Source organism: Grus americana, chromosome 1 (genome assembly GCF_028858705.1).
Source record: "Grus americana isolate bGruAme1 chromosome 1, bGruAme1.mat, whole genome shotgun sequence".
Classification (NCBI taxonomy): domain Eukaryota; kingdom Metazoa; phylum Chordata; class Aves; order Gruiformes; family Gruidae; genus Grus; species Grus americana.
In genome coordinates, this window is record NC_072852.1 from 92,389,848 (window position 1) to 92,412,973 (window position 23,126).

Below are 23,126 nucleotides of genomic sequence, written 5' to 3' on the forward strand. Positions count from 1 at the left end.
GTGTGGGTTTTATTTTGTCTCTAGGGCATGGAGACTTGGCCAAAACTGAGCTGGCACGGATGGCGAAAAAAAGAAAAAAAGAATTAGAGTACACAAGAATGACCTACTTAAAAAAATTAAATTGGAAAAAACAGTAATGGCTTGTAGCTATGGGATAATGGAATTTGGGACACTGGTGACTACACTTCATCCTAATCTTGCTTTTAATTGACAACAGACGTGTTTGTGCTTTATTACGGAAGGACTTTGTGATCAACATACCTTTGCTGCATGAAATACTCATCCTTTTTATGATACTGTTCAGAGCAAATACTCCAGGATTCCAATGTGTAGGTCCAGGATTTTCATTGGAATCCATCTGCACTGTATTCTGAGGGAAATTCACTCTCATAATTGAAAAACAAACAAAAAACCTCTACCTAGTCTCTTTCTCCATCAAAAATCCCCACTTCCTTTTGAAATGCTTAAACTTCTTCCTGGTCAAAGGATGACACAGGGAGGGCTAGTGTTTGCGATGAACGATGTGTGGCAGGCTAATACTATCCCTGTTCAAAATATTTGGGATAGGAACTCTTTCTTTCTACACAGTGCATAGGATTGTTGTTTCTGATTCAGGTCTCTGGGCATTACTGTGATACAAATGTTTTAATTACCATAAGGTATGGGTTGGAGAAGTTGAAACAGAATTTAAGTGATTTCAGTGTTGTAATGCCAGATAGAATTCATGAGTCTGAAACCCACTCTCTTAGCACAAGACTGTTACTTAGTAGCCATGTTTTGAAACTTAATGAAAGCATTCTGTTTTCAAGAGAAGATTCCTTTACAAGGAAGTTATTAGTGATAAACCATTTGAAATAGCATTTTTTTAAATTCCTGTAGGTTTTTTCACCCACAAATTTATTATCATCTTCTCATTCTTCTTGATGAAAATAGCATTTTATGTCTTAGCAGTTTATCTATATATTCAGTCCATAAGCCCTTCCACCTTAAAAGTTCATCGTAGATTTGGTGAGACACCATGTGCCTTGGGGAGCCTGAACAATTTATTAAAATCCCCACCCTTCATCCCCTTCCAAATACGACAGTCAGAATTCAAAGTGAGAATAATTACAGCTGTGCAGTTACAGCAGTTCTGAAAGACAGGGTAATATGAAGACTCCAGAGGAAATGTTAACAATTCTAATAGTTTTTCATAAAAGACAGAGAGACACTGTCAAACTAGAGGTTTAAACAAAGAATAGGTTAAAATAAAAAAAAGAAAGAGAGACTTAAAGGCCATCAAGGGCCAGTTGCACCATAGTACTGAGGATAAGCAACTAAAAACTTGTTGTCTAAAATATTGATATCTTGCTAGCCAAAAAAAAAAGACACATCTATTATCTGCCCCACTAGATAAGTCACAGGGGGACACAGAGGAATGAAATAAATCTCTTTCAGTACCCCTCTCTGAAATACTAAATTAAGGTTAGTGGATACATTTGACAAAGAAGAAGTGTTTCATCCGTGCTGCACATAGTGAACTATTAGTGCGTCTGCTGCATTTATACAAATTGAATGGCATACTATTGTCCGTTATCTTTTTCTTTTCCTTTTTTTATCCTTGTTTTGAATAATTCATGGGAAAAATGATCACTTCATAATGCCACAAACTCACAGCAGGCAAAACTAATTTTACATGATATGAAAACAGATTTTATTTATTTAAGAGTAATATTTAAAGAAAACAACAACTTTTTTGACACCAGCTGCTGGGAAATAAATAGAATATTTTATGACAGAAAAAAAAATCCAAATGTGTTAAAAGCTGTTCCTGAGAGATGGATTAAAAAATAAAGTATAGACGTTGGGCAGATAAATTTAAACTTGGTGGTCACTGATGTAATTCTATTCCTTAGGGGGAGTGAAGGATAGTTTTCTGGAGAAAAGGGAACTTCAGAGGAGTGGTAAGTTGTGCATGAGAAGTTCTCCGAGTAGCTGGTCTCTGTGTGCCAGTGACTGGGGACAACTTGGGTGACAGCTCCGTGAGACCTCTTACATCCTCTAGACCAGATGGTTTTTTTTCCCCTCAAGTGTCTGTTGCCTGAGAAGCAAGCTTCCTTTTTTGTCTAGTTTTTCCATATCTGACCTTGTCTCTTTGGTGGGAGGAAACACTGAAGAGCTAGGATGCAATATTAAGCTGTAGCTTTTTTTTTCTCTTTTTTTTTTCTTTAGGTGGCTTGAGTGCTGCAAGAGGCATTCTGGAGGGCAGGGGGGAATATAAAAATAAAGTAAGTCCGTTAATAGTGCTGTGTGCCGCTTTTCCTTTGCATTCTGCAGAAAGAGGACTGAGAGCCGCCCTGCAGCGTGGGGGTAACGGAGGCAGGCATCGCTCGGTGTGCCAGCTTCTCCCCTCGGTGCGATCTGGCAGCTGGCGTGGGGCTGGGCCGGGTGCCGCAGGCTGTCCTGGGCTTCGTCCTGGCTGCCCGAGAGCCCAAGGGAGAGTGGGTCGGTGCTGGGTTCCGGCAGCACGGGGCGGGGAGGAGGAGATGGAGAGCGGGAGGAAAGCTGCGCAGTATTTTAGTGCAAGAGCAGTCGGATCAAATGCCATCGGTAATACAAATGTTGTGTATTGCATTTTCATGTGAAATTGTTTAACTTAAAAACTCTTGGTGACAGAGGGAATGTAAATCTGAGGCTGAGAGCCTGAGTCACCAGCAGAAGTTTATTATTATCCCTGATAACAGCTGAATTCCAGCCTTTCTGCGTGCTATAAAATGGGGCGGTTTTGTCTATTATTGGCGCCGTGTGCACCGCTATAGTTAAGGGTTTGTCAGCAGTTCAACTGTAAGCCCCTATTTTCACGGCTTTATAACTCGACTGTTAAAAATTCACTCCAGGCTGAAACTTGGCACACAAGATGAAATCTCTGCAAGTTATGCTGAAACTTAGGCTGTCCTCAGGCCGCTTCCTGACAGTGTTAAAAGACACGAGGTGTGTGTATGGCTCCTTTCAAAAGACAAGAGAGAGCAAGGACCAGGGCCCAGCATTTTGTGCCTTTCATTAAAAATGACACTGCGGTTGGATTCTGGCTTGTTCAGAGCACTCCGATGCCTCTCGGTATTCTTGCACATGTCTTAAATTTGGAAAGACTTTTATTTAAATTTTACATAACTTATCTATACCCTTCCTTGTTAGTTTTACATGGAGAAAAACCCATCAAGCCCCTCGTATGTGTTTATTTAAATGAGAATCATATGCCCTGTTGTTTTGATATGCTTTAAGGTTTAAACACCATTTAACATTTCCATTTAAGTAGCTGCCATTAATTAGTTAATGTTTGTATAGAATTTGGGCAATATAATATGCTCTGTGTGAAGTATACTGTTATTTAATACTTCCAGTAATATTTTCCAAGAGATGGATTTTGAGGCCATAATGCAGTTGGAACTGCTGGGTAGTTATAATGATGCAACCTTTGCTCTGACCCAATGTCATCTGGTACAAGACATGCTATAATAATGTGAAAAGAGCATGGTTTGGTGTATTTGTACTCTCTAGTTCATCAAGGTATGAGGATCAACGCTTTTTTTGAAGGCGCATTCATTTTTCAAACCAGTTGGATGCTTTTATGGGGTTGTCATCTGAAAGTAATGCCATCAGGTTACTTTTGATTTTGTGGCTGGTCGTGGTGATCAGGGAGTACCTTTGGTGCTGCAGACTGGCAAGAATCCTTTAAAGGAAGTGAATAGTGGTAACTCTTCATGTGATTATACAGATTTATAAGTAGATAGGTCCAGCTGTGAAATCTGAAGTTGACCTGGAAAAATGAACTTTTCTGTACATCAGAATCAAAACCACGGGAAAAAAATTGCAAGAAAGAAGGTCTCTTTGTGGTGCATCAAGAGGCAAAGGGTAAAAAAAAAAAAATCAGTAGGTTAAAAATCAGCCTATGACATATATGGAAAGATGGTGCTTGTCTTGTTGTCATTAATAAATATAAAATATGTATTTGAAAACAATGTGTCCATACTCTTCACATATAACTTTGTTTAGATTGTTTTCTGCACTTGACCCATTAAGGATCTAATTCTTGGCTTATATCCGTTGATTAAAGAACACCGCTAGAAATCAAATTGGCCCAGTGAAACAAATTATCTTCTCTTCTGCAGTCATAAATCAGAAATAACCCTGGATTTTTGTACAGGTGTCAGTGTTCTGGATTTACACTAGCATATATCTAAAAATCAAAATTTGGCCAGCTATCTAAAATTTGGGAGTTTCAGTTTGTGTTGTGGGGTAGCAGTTGTTGGCATAGACCTCTTTTTGCTGAGGTCATCTAGTGTGTCCGCCAACATCCATGCCTGCAAAAAATTTCATTATTTTAATACCTGCCACTCTTGATGGATGACTTTCATACCTAACCTTGATTATCTCTGGAGAAAATAAATACAGTCATCTGGGATTTGCTACCAAATATTTAAAAATCCTATTGCACTGGAAATAGTAACTCCATGTAAACAGTTGTAACTAGCAATGAGGCTGAGTGCATCTTCTAGAACTAACTTTTTGCTAAACTTTATTCAAATTCAGGCACTGTTGGCAGAGCAGGTGAAAGGGCTTGAGGTCAAGGGAGTGCATAACTGATAGAGTTCTGTGTGATCAGTCTTTGAGGTCTCAGTTTAAAAAGCATCATTAACTCAGTGTTACCTTTCAGGGCCTTTCTAAAATCTTTCATTTTAGACGAGAGGCCTGCGTGCAGAATTTAAGAGGCTTATTCTCTTACACAGAAATAATGCTGCTAAGCTGCTAGAAATCTCAGCAGCTTAATATAAATGTTCAAATAAAAAAGTTAGTATTTTAACTGTATAACCTTCAAATATAATTAATAATGAAATCCTAAGCAGGAGCCTAGGGGAAGGCATTTGAATTCTTTCTATTTGTGGAATAGGTGCAGGTCTCTAGTGTGCAGTTGAAAATAGGGACTAAATATGAGCTGATGATTTGGAAATCGCTAATGTGTGCTGCTGAATACAGTCATAGTTGGGATATAAAGTAGAACACAGGAGAAAATGAAAGCAGAGGGACCTGGGCCACCAACTTCATGCTCAGATAAAATTCCAAACTTGCATACTAGGTGGAGGTATTCGGATGCAGAGTTTTTTCATTTGGCCTGAGGATTAAATTATGTTATCCTGCCAGTGCAGGAGGTAGTATCTTATTTTTCTTCTTCATTTCCTTACCAGTGCCACCCAAATTATTATTCTGGAGCATAATTACAGGAAACAAAAATAACAGTAAGCCACCTGTATGATGATTTCTGGCACAGCAAGGTGCTTTCCAGAAACACTACCTCCCAGAGAAAGAAGATGTTGTCAAGAGTTAATCCGAAGGTTTCATATTCTAACTCAGAAAAGGCAGAAAGAAACTGTCCAGGTAATCAAGGGCCTTCTCAAGAACGTCACATGTTCTCTAATGTTGCTCTTTCTGCCCTGAGTCTTTTCAGAGCCTGTGCACCACTTCCACGCTTGAAGGATGCATGGGAGGGCCACTAGTTTGCTCTTTGATGTAGTGCTTAAGCTCTCATAGCAGTATTAGCTGTCAACAGGAACTATGTGATTGTGTGCCAGAATTTTGGCCACAATAATGACATAAGCAGAGAGGAAAACTGCCTGCAGGTACTTCAAACGTAAGGGATGTCCACGCAGTACTCTTCCAGAGTGTAAATGGAAAAGGCAGAAGCCCTGAAAATGATTATTTCTTTTTATTTTCCAGCTCTTTAAGCAGCTTGCAGCACATGCTGTAGGTTAGATTAAGGTATAAATGAGGGTCAAGTTGGCGGTTACTACATTAAAATCCTTGGAATCACATGATTGGGAAGGGGAAAAAAAGAAAGATGGAAGTGGAAAATTAAGTGCGGTGTAGACAGTAGTCAGCATTTACACATCACTGTCACACTGTGTGACCTGAGGTATTGCAGTTATTTCCTATGTAGGTATCAGTTGCCATTTCACTGACAGCGTCTGGAAAAGTGATGGTATTGGCTAATGGAGCAGTCATACTACTTGTCAGAGAAGAAAAAATTATTTTTAGACTTGTCTTTTATAACAACACCCTGAAGTAGTTGATGATGCCTAAAAGGGACAACATAGAAGTCAAACTGTTACTTCACATAGCCTGTTTTTTCAAACAGGAAGAAGCAAAAATTTCATAAAATGTGGGAAGGACACTGCAGATTCGCTCTCAATCTGCTCTTCTAGACCCCCACTCCCAGCATGGCAGCTGCCAAGGCTGCATTTCAATCCTGGGGCCACCTCCTGTGTTGCAGGCCATGTGGTGTTGTAACCTTTCTGCTCTCTTATAGAGGTTGCATCATCCGTCCTCCACCTCTCAGCAGCAATAACTTTTCGCTGCAGGAGACGTAGCCTAGGGTTTTGTGACCACCTGTGGTGGTTGTAGGAGAATCTCTCTTCTATGCTGCTGCCTTCTTGGGAAAGACGATGAGCTGATGGAAATATTCACTTGTCCATATCCAGACCCTTGCTAACCAATCCATTAATGCTTTCAGATTATGCCAAATCTTTCTCCCACCTCAAGCAATTGAAGGATACTAATGAACGTCTAGCAACTTCAGATTGCTTATGCAGTCTTGAAGTCTTTTATGTAACCTTGCATAACCATATGTGATGGTCGTGTCTAAATGTGCTTTGCGCCGTTAACACAGTTAATTGTTTTCTGAAGTCAGAAACCGAAATAAAGTAGAAATCAACTTTTCCCCTTACTCTGAATTCAGAAGAATGTTCTGGACACATTAAGACATTCACAGATAAAGATACCAGATATCCAGAATATTAGTAGATTCTTCTGTTAACATATTTCAGAGTTTTGTTTGAGATCATCTTTTTCTTTAGCAATGTTTGTTAAACCTAATATCTCTGTAGGGCATACAAATTGTTCATCTTAGCCAAATTTGGATATTAAGTGCTTAATAGATCTGGAACGCCAGTCTAGTCGTCAGGCTTCTTTAACTGTCAGTTAAAGGCAGAAGACTTTTTTTTTTTTTTTTTGTCAAAATGGTGCATCTTGGTGATATGTAGTCTTTCTCTCACCTCAAGAAGTTAAAGAGAACATTTCTTGTCCTAGGGTTCATTTTTATCAGGACTACTGAAGGTAGTAAAGGAGAAGAATGTACTTGCAGTAATTTTCAATAAACAACTAATTCAGTGAGCAACGGAATTCATGAATCTAGATTTTCTGTGGATTAGTGTTATGATTGATTGACTTGCTGCCTAAGAAGGTGTGATCTCTCGCTGAAGTATTTTCTGGTTTTCGAGATGTTTATAAATGTAATTCTGTGTTGTTTAAGGTATGAACTTACACTGCTGGTCTGGTCTAGGGGGAATTAATAGTGTCTCTACCCTTGCCTTTTTAATGAAGCTTGTAGGAATCAGGGGTTTTTTTATTCAGGGTTATACGCCTCTAGCAAATTTGGTTGAAATTGGTAAATTAAAAGAGTATTAGGGAGGGGATGTGTCCAGACAACACAATTTTAGCCTTAAGGAGACCAGGAGAAAAAGGTGGTATCTGGAGATAGGATATCCTTAGTTATTCCAGGTTTAATGAATGATTTGCTCTATGACCTTTGGCAAACCACTTGTCTCTTTATGTAGTAAGAAAATATCGATTGATTGAATTGATCTCCACGTGGGATGAGGGCCATTTTCAGAATCGTGATTGAGGATCTCAGGGTTCTTTATTGCCAAATACCGAGAAGGTAGAAGGTAATGGTAAACAGACTGTCAGTATTTTCTTAAGATATGCTGACATATGTCTTGATAATGATTCATACTGAAAAGTTTGAGCAGGTTCTGCTGATTGAATAATGCAGGTGAAAATGTTCCTTGGAATTGAGGACAGTTTGGGTATGAACTGTGCAGCCTGAAGAAAGGAGACCTAAGAGCATTTCTGGGTTTGAGAAGCTTACCTGGATGTAGCTTATCATTAATAAAAAGATCTCCCAGAAATTAGGAGAGCTTTGTTTAACTCTTCATGTACTATCTATGATTTATTGCTAATTGAAATTTGCCATAAGAGAAACAGACTACATAAATTTACTTGCTTGGGTTGATTTTGGTCACACACTGGCAAATGGGTGAAAAGTCAAGCATACTCATGTCAGTGACCGATTGCAGAGTACTTATGTTTTGGGTTCAAGGCAAGCAAATACAAATTATATCCAGCCTAGCATACTTCTGCTTTAGGTGTGCAACAGCCACTGCTTTGGCTATGCCATGAGTTTTCCAAAAGAAGGAACTTTCTGCTTGGGTCAAGCTCTTTCACAGAGTTTGTTTGATTTCTCTATGCTAGTATGGAAATCTTCTATGATGCTCCTTAGGTTGGCAGGATAGTGAGAATAACAGGTACAGCTCTGCGTAGAAGATGATTTATTGTTCCTGGCCTTTAATTGGCTGTTGTGTGACCTCCAAGAGCCCAAAATGGTTCTGATTAACAGAGTTTGTTATCCCTGTGGTCCTTGAACTTTGATTACTTTGTGTGCACAGAGTTTGAGCTGTCTGTCAGGCATGAGGCTATTTGATGTCATAAATTTCACATTTCTTGATTGTGTAACGAAATGGTTGTTTTCAGAATTTGTTATAGCACTTCATAAAAGGGAGAGGCTGTTTTGTGTTGGGTTTTGTTTTTTGGATTTTGTTTTTTGTTCTGTGGTATGGAAAGTTGAGATGAAGCTATTTCCTCTACAGGGGTCTGTGACGCTACCAAATTTTCCATAGTTACTACTGTCACATATGGTTTTCTGTACTCTCTGATCTCTCTTTTCTTCTATTCTGTGGGGAGTCTTTAGTGAGTATCAGTCAGCAGGCATAATGCAAGAAATCTCAGGGGCCATCAGTCAGAACTTATATTTGACCATGCAAAATTTATATTTAATGCATTTTTTTTGACTCAGGACCTTGCTTTATTTTTACCAACAGTTATTAACAGAGGGCTAACTTGTCCCAGTTGTCAAAAGATGATGAAAAACTGTGTGTGACAAAGACCATGTTAGGATGCCTGTACAAATGAGGTGTGAAGTTTTGAGCTACGTAGCATGTATCTATAGTGGAGAAAAACAGAAGGCTGCTTCTGGGCATCTCTGTAGACAGGGCTGGGCATGGTAGTGATGCAACAGATGAGTTCCATCACTATGTGGTTCCTGTGGCATTGTTTACACACTGTCAGTGTAGCATGACACCTTTCTTAAATACAAATTGAAGTACTGACTATGAAGAGGTGGTTAAAAACTGCAGATGTTCTAGTTTGGAAGGGACGATCCTAGACCTTGTCTGGTGTCCATGCATATTTTGTTTAGGCCAAGCAGAAAGGACTGCTGTTTTAGTTCTCAATGTACAACCTAGTTGGCATGGCATGGTACGACATTATGAAGAACCATGCTACTTTGTTGCAAGGAGGGATCTGCAATGATGATTCACGTCATTTTATTGCTTTCCTTCACCCTTGACTCTAACCACACAGTTCTGGCTTTTAATTTTCCACTAATGGCATTGATGTTCTAAGTTGAGTGATGCTGACAGCATTACCTGTAGGAGTTTCCCTGGCAGTAGCACTTGTTTAATTCCTCTTGGATAGATACAAGCTCAGTTTTGGATCTTTGCACTTTAATCTCCTTTTGAGAGAGTTCAGTATGATTGGAAAAGAAAGAACAGATTATTGTTCTCCTCAAAATTGTTGTCCAGTCCGGCTTATCTGTCTCTTTCCTTCAAGTACTGATAATGACAGAAATTATTTTTCTTTCTAGAGAACTTCTTGAAATCCTTAGATGAGGTTATTCACAGTTTCGATTCTATATTGAAAGTTCTCTTGGTTCTTTTAGCAAGATAATGTATTTTCCAAGTATTGCTTAAGAACTTGCATTAAGAAACTTAACAAACAGTATTTTGAACACCTGGAAGAAAAAAAATAATTTTCTTGCTTAATGCCTCCAACTTTAGATATAATCATCCAATGTTCTGCACCTGCCAGCCCAGAAGTTGTCCACCATACCTTTCAAGAGAATAGCATTGTACCATTCAAAGTGCAAAGGGAAGGTACAACAGAAAAGAAAAAATAAAGAAGCCTTAAAAAAAAAGAAAAGTTTTTAGTAAAGGAAACTATGACAGCATTGTACTCACAAGCTGAAGTGTGTGAATTTTAAGTTGTCTTTTATAAGCCATATCTGATAAAATGAAAACATGAAATTTGCATAAAACGTGACAAAATTGGGGATTGGTACAATCATGTCCCTCAGAGATGCATACAAGGTTATGAAAAGAAAAGAACACCTGCATTTCTTTTGTATATGTGTATATCTATGCGTGTATAAACAAAAACCTTTCAAAGCAAAAGTGCAGAAGTTTCTTTTCACTCTCCTTCCTCCCCCATCCCTACTGTTCTTAGTCCTCTCAGCCTCTTTTTTGCAGAAAACTAAGAGGCACAGATTTCAATTTTTAGGGTTGCAAACTATCTTTAAAGATCCCTTCCTCTTTAATATTTCTGGCTTTCAAACAATTGCCGTTTTACCTAAAAGGGCAACGTGTTTACAGATTGTATGTGAAATCACTTTTGAGAGTAATGTGTTTCCTGAACATCTCTATTTTTAGCACAGTGATAGCTCAAAGGTAAGAACCCTTCCTAATTGGAATTGTAATTGTGGGAACTTAAAGATAGTGTTCTTAATTTTTTCCTGATATGGCCACATCTTAATGTGGGAGGCATCTTAGGAAATCTGAGACAATTCTCCTCTTATTCTTAGCTGTGAGGCTTCCCTCCCCTCCAGGTTGGAATTGTGTAGTTTTCTATTTGAGAACTAATTGTGGTTGCTTCCACTGTAAAGTTAAATGTTGAATGTATTTTTAGCTGTCCAGAGCAATTTGACTAATGAGTTTTCTGAAGCCATCAGGAAGAACCTCACCAGTGGTAGGTGGACCATCACGCTGCTTTCAGGGAAGTGGTGGTAGCGCGTGACTCTTCAGAAGTCCTACAAATAAACACGGGCCTGGAACGTTTCATAAGCAATTTAAGAACAAAAAGGGAATTCAGATTTGATAGGCTAATATGTCTAAGTGGCCTTGGTACCATCTCACTTAACACAGTGGGATTTTCTTCAGCCTGCAGAGGTAGGAAATAGTTCTGTACGCATTTACTGTGTAGGACTTCTTCCTTTTGGACTTAATGTGGCTTAAAACAAAGAAAAACAATTTTTCTGCTGTAATTCACTAGTGGAAGAAGCATTTTTAAATACATTAGAGAGATCTTTATTTGTGTCTCTGAACATCAGGGCCCTGCTGTACTGGTTATTTTTTATTAATGCAGACTTCCAGTCAATGAGGACAGAAGGGAGATTGCCGACTACATAAAATTTTGGGCTGGTGTGAGTTATTGCTCAGGAGATGGAAAGTTCCTCTTCTGCCCAAATAGGAAGTTCACTCACAGTTAGGAAATACAAAGCCATTAATGTCACAGGGCATTGTTAAAGAGTAAAAACTCAAGCTAAAAGAGAGAAATGCATGAGGGGAGAGTCTTGTGTCAGATGGTTACAGCAGAGGATGTGGTGGCTAGACTACAGAGTTCTGCTCCAGCATCTCCAGATCTGCTGGGGGAATAATGTAGCTGTAGTTGGCATCACTGTATCTCTTCATGGAAAAGAAAGTGTGTTTCTAAATAATTTTGACACTCAAGGAGGAAAGGCTGAATATTCTTGGGAATTTCTGCCCAGTTACTGTATGAACTGATTATAGGGACACTTTACTACATGTAATCGAAAGCAAACCTCCATTCAAATTATATTAAATAATATGGTATTTTATGTAATAGTCTCTGTTAGTGCCCACACAGGTGCATAATAAAAATTTATAGGTGTATGTAACTCCCAGAGTCTTGTACTACTTCTTGTAAACTATTGACCTAAAGTTTGGCTTCTTATCATATTTCTTTTTTCTGCTTGCATACATTAGAGTAAACAGGCAACAGTCTGAGGAAAGGTAGCCATAGAGTGGAATAGCAGTTGGTGTTTTGTTTCCTGGCAGGCTTAATGTACTTTGCAAGTACCTTTACTGTGGAAGATTGCAGGTTCAAATTTTGTTCCTTATGCATTGCTTAGTATTGGGGGGGGGGAAGACTGTGATGGTGCTGACCTGCATTATCTTGAGAAGAGTTCCTCAACGTATGAAAAGAAACTAAGCAGCTCCTCTGTGATATGCAAAGGAAGTGGGTCTAGTATTTGTAGAGAACATACTTCAAGAGTGCTGAGCTCTTCATGGGGGAGGTGCAGAGGAGGGAAGGAGAAGGCTTTTAGATCTTCCCTGCAAATTACAGGTGGGTTCATCTTTGGTAAATGTAGATGCATCTCCATTGTGATGACAAAACGTCTTGAAGAAGTTTAGTTGTATAATATGTAAATGATTTTTTTTTTTTAATTTGTGACTATTATTTTTACTGTCTTAGCAATTGGACCTGAAATATTTTTTCTGGGCTTTGTGGCAACACAAAGGCATTAGATCAAGAACATTCCAAGATTCAGATTGGCTGGTATTTGCTTATATCACCATGACTGAATGTTACCAGTTTTAAAATGCTTTTTTGTTGTTCAGGAAATTTTGAAACAGCTTTGATTTCAAACATGAAACTTGGCAAGTGACTGGTCCATAATGTGTTCTAATCACTTCTGGTATTTTGGAAAAGACTTGAAAAAGATTGAAGTTGTTATTTTATTAGAAATCTAGTTACCAATTGCATATCTGAACTTTTTTTCTTTACCATTAGCATATGGTCTTGTAGTCCTTTCCTCAGTATTAGTGTTAACATGATGGAACTTAATTTTGTATTTTGCTATACGCAGTTTTTTGTTAGAATTTTTTTTTTACTGAAAAAAAATTATCTACTAGTTTCAATTCTGTTGTTTGGTTGACCACCAGGGGGGTGCATTTGATCTCATCTGTTTTGTTTAAACATAGATTATGGAATAGGTTGAATACCCAACCTTACTTTTCTAATAATAAAATTTTATTGCCTTTTTAGGGGTGTTTTGTTTTTTGTAGTGCAAATGGAGCCAGAGTGAATTTTAATCTTGGTACTTAGAACAATTCAGTCATTGCAGAAGCCCTACTAGCCTGAGCTCATACCTAGCGTGTACTCTTCATCTTACGTATTTGAAGTGGAAATAAATATTGCATAGATTTAAGTGTGTACACACTATAGCTCAAGGTCCCTGGAATAACTACAAACATAATTTGTATTGGACAAGGCCGACAGGATGCTGAGGTCTCTGAATCCAGTCCTGCAACATATTTAGATATACTTTGCCTCCAGCAAAAGTAGCCATTCTTTTTAAAAATCCATTTTAAACTTATCTAGTAATTATGCTGTTGCTTTATTAGCTAGATTTTGCAGGATGTGGCTGGCAGTATAAAAACCTTTTTGTTATTTTTACTAATATTGAAAATAAATGGAAGATTTTTTCTCCTTTTTTTCCAAATATTGTTTCCTGTTCTGACACAGTGATCAGTTTGTCATTGCTGATATATTCTCCTTTTCTGTATTGCTTCCGGGGAAAAAAAAATACACTAGAGCTTTGCCAAGTCATAATGCAGGAACTGAACTTCCCTGAACTTTTGTATAGTTCCAGCTTCGTCTGAATTTCACTTCTTGTAGGATGATGTCTAATTAAACAAGAATTATATATATGGACTTTACTGGGAACTATTTGAGAGCTTACGTTGGTGTTACATTAAAAGTTTAAGCAGCAGATTTACAATACAGTCCAAAGGTCTCAAAGTCCTCTGGTATTAAATTTCCAAAGATTTCTGAGATGAATGAAATCGGGGGGGTTGGTAGCATTGTCCCTGTAATATTGAATCTCAATAGCCTGTACAATGAGATATTGTTCAGTATCCTCCTTGGGCCTTGAGCTTAATATGGTAGTTACATAAACTGAAATAATGTGAAACTTCTGGGCATGGTTTGTGCATGACATTGTGCAAGATGAAGCTGGTTTTGGACTTCAGGTTAATGGCCTACTGGCAAAAGAATAAATAATGTGCCTAAGTAAAAGCGTGCATTGATTTATGCTTCTGCACATGGTGGGATAAACTCAGTCTATGCATCATCAATCTGGAAGAGTCCTGATACCACCTGAGGTGCACCTGCTTATATGAAGTCCAAACTTAGCCTGTAGTCCTAACTTTACTTTCTATTAACTGTACTTTCTATTAAAAGGTAGCAAGTCCCTTCTTACATGTCAAAATCCCAAGTTCCTCCCAAGGTCCTTGGTAGGTCTGTAGAGGTAAGTTCCAAAGGAAGCGGCAGAAGGCCCTTTTAAAAACTACGTGGACAAAGCAGGCAGCTGCTTAGCATAGCAAAGTGGTGCACCTCCTGTCCACCTAATGTGCTTCACGGCCCCAGAAGCCATAGTCGCTGTTGCTGCTCTGGAAAGCTGCAGGGAGTATTGCCATCCCTCGTTCTTTCCACTCCCCTGGTATCAACTAGAACTATGAATTCGGGCTTCTGTGCTGATACCGCTTCCCTCCTTGTTTTTTTTCCTCCTGTGAGAGGAGTGTCACACCTTCATCCTAATTCCTTCCGTCTCTGCAGCAAAGGAAGCTCCGTGTGTGAACGAGGGAAGGCAAATTCTCACGGTGCAGGCAGGAAGGGAAGGAGGTGCTTGTCAGGGAGACAGAGTTGCTGCTGCGTGAGGGTAAAGGGAGTATTGTACATCCTGGGAGAAGATGCCCCGAAAACATAGGTGATGGATCTCAAAAAGGAGCTAAATTGCTAGGTACAATCTCCTGTAGTCAGATTGCGAGGCAATGCACCATTAACGAGAAGGCAAGAGTAAGAGTTGTGACCGCTTTCCAGAGTTTCTTACAGTGGAAGACCTGCAGCCTTTACTCAGTTGTTCAGTTTGCTTTTGCTGTCTGAAGAACGAGGACAATAAAAGCTAGTTTGTCCTTATTCCTAGAGCAGCACAAGTAAGCTGGGGCTGTGATGCTGGAGGGGGTGTTCTCCTTTCAAGGAAGGGGAAAGTCCCTGTGTTACAGAAAGGGGCAGGATGTAGTGAACTTCATTTTTTGCTGATATTGCTGAGTTTATCCTGAAAATATTCAACTGCCATGTTTAATTGCTCAACACTTAGTGGTATTTAGTATTCAAAATAAAGATTTATCACTTTGATCTTCTCTGCCATATGTCCTGTGAAATGTATGTGCATTGCCATGCAGTTTTTCATTTCACCTCAGTATATTGCCTTTCATCCAAGATCTTGCCCTTTCATAGATAAGGGTCGGATTGAACTTCTTTAGGGCAGGTCTGTGAAGGAAGGGCAGAAGGGGAGAGGGAGTAGCCATTGAACAGCCAGTATTATGTGCGCACAGTGTCTCCGCGGGGACAACTAAATGTCATCTCCTGTACCAGAAACTGGCAACGAAAAGCCTTTAGCTGTGCAGGGGGATGGAAATTCAGGACTGCAGCTGAAAGAGGACCCTGTTTCCCAAGAATTTAAGGACGCTATATATGATTACTTTAAACTTTAAAATTTTAATCATTAGAACTAACATCCTTACTTTAAGAAAAAAAGCCAGTTGATCTTCATGACCACAGTGGCTGCAATAATGATTTTATTTTGCTTTGCAAGGGAGCAAGTTTCACAACTACACAATACCGTTGCAGATTAACATGATGAAGTCATATGTTCACACAGTGAAAACCTTGTATTTCTGAATTAAAAACTTAACACTGTATCAGTATTCAATAATATTTTTCACCTTTTAAGATATATTAAATACCACATTGTTCTGGCTCATGCACATCTCCACTATTTGGATCTCAGAATTTTGATTCATTTTGCATTTGATATGTTTCTTATTTCTGAATCATCAGTTTTGGACACTGTCAACATTTACATTCTTCTTCTCATCCTTAATGAATCTGTTTAATGATAATAATCCTAGCACCTATTGCTCAGCATCGGAGTAGATTCTTCTTTCTGTTCTTTTCTAATACCATTGATTAATAACTCATTGCTTCCTATCTGTCAGACAGTTTTTATCCACCTTATTGTATTATTATCCAGACCATAATTCTCTAGTCTCTCTATGAGCTTCCTGTGTGGTACTATGTCAAAGGCCTTGCTAAAATCCAAACAAATTATATCTATCTATCTGCCACGTTGCCTTTATCCGCCCAGTTTGTCACCGCACTGAAATACCCATCACAATGAAACATTTATTGATGTAAGTTTCTGTGTTAAACCAGAATAAATGTGAAGGTTCTGCTGTGATTATATGATAGAGCCTGCTTCTTAACAGGTATTATCATTTTATGCACTGAAGATAATTTGAGCCATGGGAGATGATACGATTCAACAGGAGCGGTGAGGCTGTGAAGATCAAAGGATTATGAACCTTGAAAAGAAGTGGGAGAAGCTCGTGTGTACAATGACTTGTAAAGGACATAAGCAAAGTCCTCAAGCTGTATTCCAAGAGATGCTCAGAGAATATCAGCTTCAGAGCTGCTTCACAAAAAAAACTGTATCTTTAGAGAAAGAATTGTTTGGGCAAGGCCTCGTGAAAGCTGCATGCTGTCACTGTTCCTGTTCCTTGGGAACATAAACAGGATCTAGGGACAGCTTGTGCAAGAAAACAGTTGGAATAGGGAATATCATGGTTTTCAGCAGCCAACTTGATTACCATCATCGCCCCCACGTAGGAGGAAAGCTTCAAGAGGTATTTAGAAGGATGCTGGGTCCCACCTGGCTATAGCAGAACTACCAGTTCAACTGCACTTTAGGAGTCCAGGTCAGGTCTGAAGTGCAGTTATAAAGAGACTAACTCTTCAGCGGGTTGAGAAGTTCAGCTTCTAATGTGCTTTCACAGCTGGGCTTCTCGCATTCTTGTTGCTTACTCTGTTAGCAGTAGGAATAGATGAGCAGGGTGGACTGTGCTATTAAGGGATCCAACATGTTTAACAGGTATGAGGGCCCTCGTGGTGAAATTGCATCCAGTACCTGTTTTGGACTGACCTTTAGGGTGGATATTACATTGCAGCTTTTACTCAGTTGAATGTGTCTAACTTTCTGAAATCCGCATTTCAAGGAGTGTTAGTCTTTGCCCAAAGGCAGTATTTTTCATACTTGAACGAAAATAGTTCAAACACTATTGGGAGGTTATGGGGGGGTGTGAAAAGTAGCCAAAAATACACCTTTTTCCTGATTAAAATGCTTTTCTAGCTGAAATAGCCATGGTTTGGAAACTAAAATTTGTAATGGATACAGTCTTTGCTTGGAAAGTAAACTCAAAAGATGAATGCCATAAGGAAGACAAAATCTCTGTGGGCACCCAGCTTTGCTGTGAACTAATAACAGATGGAGATTTACCATTTTGACAAAGAAACCTTTAGTCTCCTGTTGTCCATTACTGCAGTGGCAGGAGCCCTGAATCCCAGCACAATGCTGTAGGTTGTTCTCTGCTCCTGTTCTTCCCCAGGGAAGCGGTCACAGCACCGAGCTTGACTGAGTTCAAGAAGCATCTGGATAACGCTCTCAGTCATATGCTCTGATTCGGCTGGTCCCGTGTGGAGCCAGGAGTTGGACTCGATGATCCTGATGGGTCCCTTCCAACTCAGGACATCCTGTGATTCTATGAAATCAAACCCTGGGTTGAGCCACAGTCCTAGGGTTAGGAAGAAGTCCCGTTCAGTGCTGTTCTACCATACAAATGATTGTGAGATCAAAGGTAGAACAGGAAATGACCAAAACTCCTGTATACTTTTGAAAGTGTACAAAAGACTCCCATTCAGGAAAACATTCCTTTTTGGGAGGATTCTTTAAGCACAGGCATTACTTTTTTCTTTTTTTTTCTTTTTTATTCTATCCCCTCAAGAGAATGGTGCACAAAATAAACCTGTTTATGGAGAACTAGGACCCACTAAAATGCATTCACCTTAAAAAAGCAGTAGTAGTGTTATGCTATATCTATGTTAATAAGATTTGTTCTTTTGCATTACTAATGAGCCTAGACAGAGCATTGTGTTGACGTGCCTATGCTGGTTCCAATTTCAAAGTTTGCTTATTTTTTGCTAGATGAGGAGCCTGCACAGCATTGACCTCCCTCTCCGATTTCTGTGACACAGTTAGTCCATGGCCCTGCTTATGTTTTCAAGCCTAAAATGCCAGAAAGTAATCTGGGCCATATCCTAAGTCATTATTTGGATTTTGAAGTTGGAATGAGGTTTCTTGGCCAGCTCCTGAGCTTATTTGAAAACTCTCTTGAAAGTAATGAGCTTGATTTTTTTTTTTTGTTGGTGGGTTGTTTGGGGTTTTTGGGGTTGTTTTTTTCCCCTTTCCCTGGTTGTTGAAGAGGGCTTTCTTAATACCATCAATGAGTTTTTTCCCAAGTAAGGGCATCAGTATTTTACTTTCTGTTAATAATTATTGGTGGCAGTGGCTTGATCATTGATTTGCAGTTCCAGAAGTGAGAGCAATGATATGAAGAAGCACTTTGAAAGAGATCAATTGACCAATGTTTTATATTCTGTGTAGAAAATTCAAAAGATACCAATAACTGTTGTGCTATATTCTCTCCTAACCTTCCCTCTCCCTATAACTAATGAGCTGTATATGATTCTCATTAACCTACTCCAGCTGACTTCAGATATTCAAGGAAAATCAAACCCTTATGGATATGGAACTTCCTTATTATTAAGAGGTTGCAGAAGCCTGACATCTTCTGAAATGTCTTCTGATAACAAATGATACTTTTTTTTTTTTCTCTTTAATTTTTAGATGGAATGAATGTGATTCTTATGAAAGTGGGGGACTGGACCACAAACATGAGTCAGGCACAGTGGAGTCAGGTGCCATGCAAGTTGTGGAATATTGCTAATGAACTTTGGTCATTGTACAGTCAGTAGTTTTGCTCTCACAGTTTTCAGGCTCTGCATAAAGTTTATGGCAAGCAAGAATGATGAGAAAGCAAAGTGAAACATATTTACCTTATGATATTTGTTTTTAAAGCCTTTGCGGAGAGCTAACGCTCTACTAACGTACCTCTTTCCTGACCTGCCATGCTCCTCATTCTTGCAATTCCAGCTCTTGGGCCTCTCTCAAGCAGACGTTCACCGGCTGTTCTTGAGCCACGTCCCTTGCTTCCCACAGGGGGATTAGGGAATCTGAACTCCTTTCAGACAACGCTCTCCTGCCCCGCGCTGTGAAGCATGCTCACCCCTGCACAGGAACACGGGCCTCCTGCTTGAGAAGCTGCCTCCATTTCTACCTCTTGCTTGTACATACCTGTTGAAATCATTTCATCTCCGGGTCACTGGTTTCTGAGTTTGTAAAACGAATGAGCTTATTAAAGTGGCAATGATCAGTATTCTGTGTTTCATGAGGTTTTGCTCTGGGTTTAACTCCAACCCGTAACTAAAATACCTCTCTAAGATGCTCTGGCTGTGCGTGTTGTATGTCAGGTGTTCTGTTAGCTATGGTTATTTAACTGAAGTTTTTCGAGATGGTGGTGAGCATGGCGAGCTGTTTCCGAGGCTCTGTTTCTTCTAATGGGCAGCTTGTAGCACGTGCTGGTTACGGCTGCCCTGAGCAGAGGGGCCGCTTTATCTGCAGGTGCTATGCCCCACTGCTTAACTCGCAGAGTAAGGCTAGATGTTGCACTTCCTCCTTTTCCTTCCCAATCGGAAGAATGTGCACAAAGTAAGAAGGACTTCAGGTTAGAACTAGTAGGAAAATACACTGCAGAGCAGTTGTCAGGATGGTGCCCAGCATGGGAAGGGGGTGCTTGTACCTCTCTGCTTTGATAGGAGAGGGCTAAATGCTTCCTTGCTCTCTACAAGAAAACGGGGGTTTTGGACAAAATTCACTGTGATGAAGTCCATGCACCGATTTATTCCTATTTAGGTCATCAGAATAGGGCTTCAGTGGTGCAGTCTGTATGCTGGCGCTCTATACAGGGATACATTTCACCCTCAGTGAATGCTCTTTGTTTTCTCAGTTGAGGTCAGTTTTTCATTGCATTCATTAAAAGAAATAGCTTTGGATTGCAAATACCACTGCCCCTCTCCTTCCCTGCCAACAAGCCGGCATTACGGTCCTGAAGATGCTAGAAAAGGGGTAAATTTGGAAGGGGAAGGAAGGGAAAGAAATGGAAGTTCAGAGGCTGAAGCTATTATCACTTATCTGACAGTTGTGCTGTTGCCTACTTCTAATGGACTTAAGACTTTTTGCCTGGATTTCTCCGCCATTCCTTTATCTTACTAGATGCCAAACCAGGAGAGAGAAGGATAGTTATTTGATGTAAAGATTGTCTAAAGGATGAGGAACGTGTTTCTGAAATGATTCCTTCAGGAAAAATTTCATCCAAGCCTATAAAGGTTATCCCGTGGCAGCATCGTCCAGCCTCTGTCTGGGGGCTCTTGTTCCTTCATCTGAATGCTCAAGAATTGGTTCTGCGTAAGATTTGATAATTCTTGCTGTGCTGTCCCCTTCTGTGCTCTCTGCTTTGCCTCCTGCTTTTTAATACATCTGATCTTGACAGAGCGGAAAAGTTAAACCTAAAAATAAGTTCCTGAGCTCGTTCCCGTTTGTGGTATACATGTATGTATGAACATGTTTGTGTGACAATATATCATCTGATACAGTGCATTTCTTTTTAAATGTCTGTGGGGACGGATTGGGAAGGCTCATATAACACTGAAGTCTGAAGAACTGGGCTTTTACTCGCAGGAGAACAAAGACAAAATTTCACTTAGGAATTGCCCCCAGCCTGTGGGACATTCAAAATGACTATTAGATTCACATCCAGGATTTATTTGCAGATCTCTGTCAGTGTGCTGCTGGTGAAGAGAATAGCTTTGACTTTGAGTGGGGTAAATTAGGCAAGTTCTGCTGTCACCTTTTAAAAATAAAATTTAATCAAGTTTTGATTTGTTCCTTTAGTGAGTCATTGGTACATTATATGTGTCTGTATATATTGCTGTATGGTTTGTTATTATGAGGCCGAATCCTGACAACTTATTGCAAAATTGTTTTAATTTATTATTAATATTTTTTGTTTTTCTCATTTCTCCTGGTTTTGGAGCCTTTATAATTAGATATAATTAAAACCACAGGTTTTAAACTCCAGTCTAACATTTAAACTCGTATTTATGGTGCAACCCCTGGAGTTTTATTGTCATTCCAACTGCATTTTGAAAAAAAAAATTTGTTTTTTGCATCTGTTCAAATGCTATGTCTACAGCTACCACTTCTTAATCATCTGGTTTGCACAGTAAAACGACATTTATTTTGCACGATAAGAAACCTTGCGGTTTTATAGCGTAGCTATTTCGTGTCCCTTAACAAAAGGGTACAAGGGACCTTTTGCCTTGTACACTTTAAAAACAGCTTTCCTCTTTTTGAACTTGTCTGGCTGTCTCTGCTCCTCTATGCAACAGTCTGAAAGTGCTACATGCTGTAGAACTAATTTAAAAAAAAAATGTTGTTGGCTGGCATTATGTAAAACCATATTTTCCCTTTTGGTGCGTATGTTCTGGTCCTAGCAATGTCCTTGTTTTGCTGAAATTAACATTTTTCCCCACACAGTCATTGGTATGTGATGGTGTTTTTCTGTCTTCTTTAATTGTGATGCCTTTTTTTTTTTTTTTTTAATTAGTATAAGGTTGATTGTTAAAATTAAGTGGCAGAAGGCTTCTTTCCAAGTTATTCAGAGATCTTTTGCTGAAGAAATATATTTTGCTACTCTCAATTGCCTTTTTCCCCTTCTTCTTTCATTGCAAACTACTCTGGGAAGAGCTTCTTTTAACAAAAAAAAAAAAAAAAGGCTACGCTTGACTGATAATGCATTGCTTTGGATGGTGAAACATTATGAAAGTTTAATTTTTAATTAAATCTGAAATACCAATTATAACTGAAAGAGATTTTAACCTGTTTCTTTTCAGACTGCCTGAAGTTACATTGTAGATGCTGAAATCACTGCACCTTAAAAACAAAAAGATTAAGCTGCACTGCATTCCTGTAAGTAAAAGCTTTTCCGGTACCTTTTGTCCGTATTTTTTCTCTCTATGCATCCAAAGTGTTAGCACAGTAGCTGGTCTTGGATAAAGGTCAGAGTCCCCTTGAATGGGATTTAGAAGTTCAAAAGGATGTTTTATTTAAAAATGAAAACTGAACTTACATCTTGCAGATCTTTAATTTCAGACCCCTGAATAGATCATTCTTTTCTGCTTTGTTTTGAATATTATTAGGAATAGTGTGCATCTCTGTGTCTGTTGACTTAGAGTTCCTGTCACTTTGTCAGTGAGGATTTCTGCACTTGGGTGCAGAGATAACAGAAAGTAGCAGAAGATTCCTTATAGCATAAAATATAGTTTATTCTCTTTTCATAATGTCATAACAGATTTTTCTCCTTCATACAAGAAAAAAACGGATGACTTTCTGATGACATCACAGGGGTCTTCAGCTGCTTTAGGGTGTAGACGAAGGCAGAAATGCCTAATTCATCTGTGCTGTGACACAATAAAACAGTCAAAATAATGTCTTGCGTCTCTCGGAAAGAAAGGAGTGTCTTTCTAGAGCATAGTTATTCCATAAATGCAAGTCAGATTGTACATCAGTCTGATCTAGCCTTATTTAGAATCTCTTTATTAAATGTATTTGAGACAATAATTAAGATTTGGAACTTCAGTGGCTGAACAACAGGCACGCAAAAGAGGATTGGAAAATATAGTAGACACAGATACTTTGAATTTAATGAAATAGTACATGAATAAAAATCCAGGAGCTTGTAGATAGTAGGGAAAAATTGATTTTAGTTGGACAGTACAAAGCTGTGGAATATTATAAAGCAAAGTCAGTATGTTTCCTTGTTTAAGATCAAAATGTGCAGCCTTTAATGAAATCCAGAGCCTTCTTCCAAAGTGGTACTTTCGTACTTCAGAGTTAAAATATTTTAACTATTACATGGGATTTTTCCTTCCTTTCTCCCTCCCCCCCCCCTTTTTTTTTTTTTAAATTGTATTTTAGTGATTTATTTTAAACTAGCTGAAGGGTACAGTACACTGTGGGCAGCTAATGCATGCCCCTTCCAGCGTGG

At 39.0% G+C, this 23,126-nt stretch overlaps 1 protein-coding gene across 17 annotated transcripts in view; it reads left to right on the forward strand.

Moving 5' to 3' along the window:
- The window catches only part of ZBTB20 (zinc finger and BTB domain containing 20), a 488,423-nt gene that overhangs the window by 147,359 nt on the left and 317,938 nt on the right, over positions 1–23,126 (forward strand). For all 17 annotated transcript variants that reach the window (XM_054803829.1, XM_054803837.1, XM_054803872.1 and 14 more), the window contains one exon: positions 21,973–22,048. The gene's annotated coding sequence lies outside the window, so the exon portion shown is untranslated. The remainder of the gene's footprint in view (positions 1–21,972; positions 22,049–23,126) is intronic.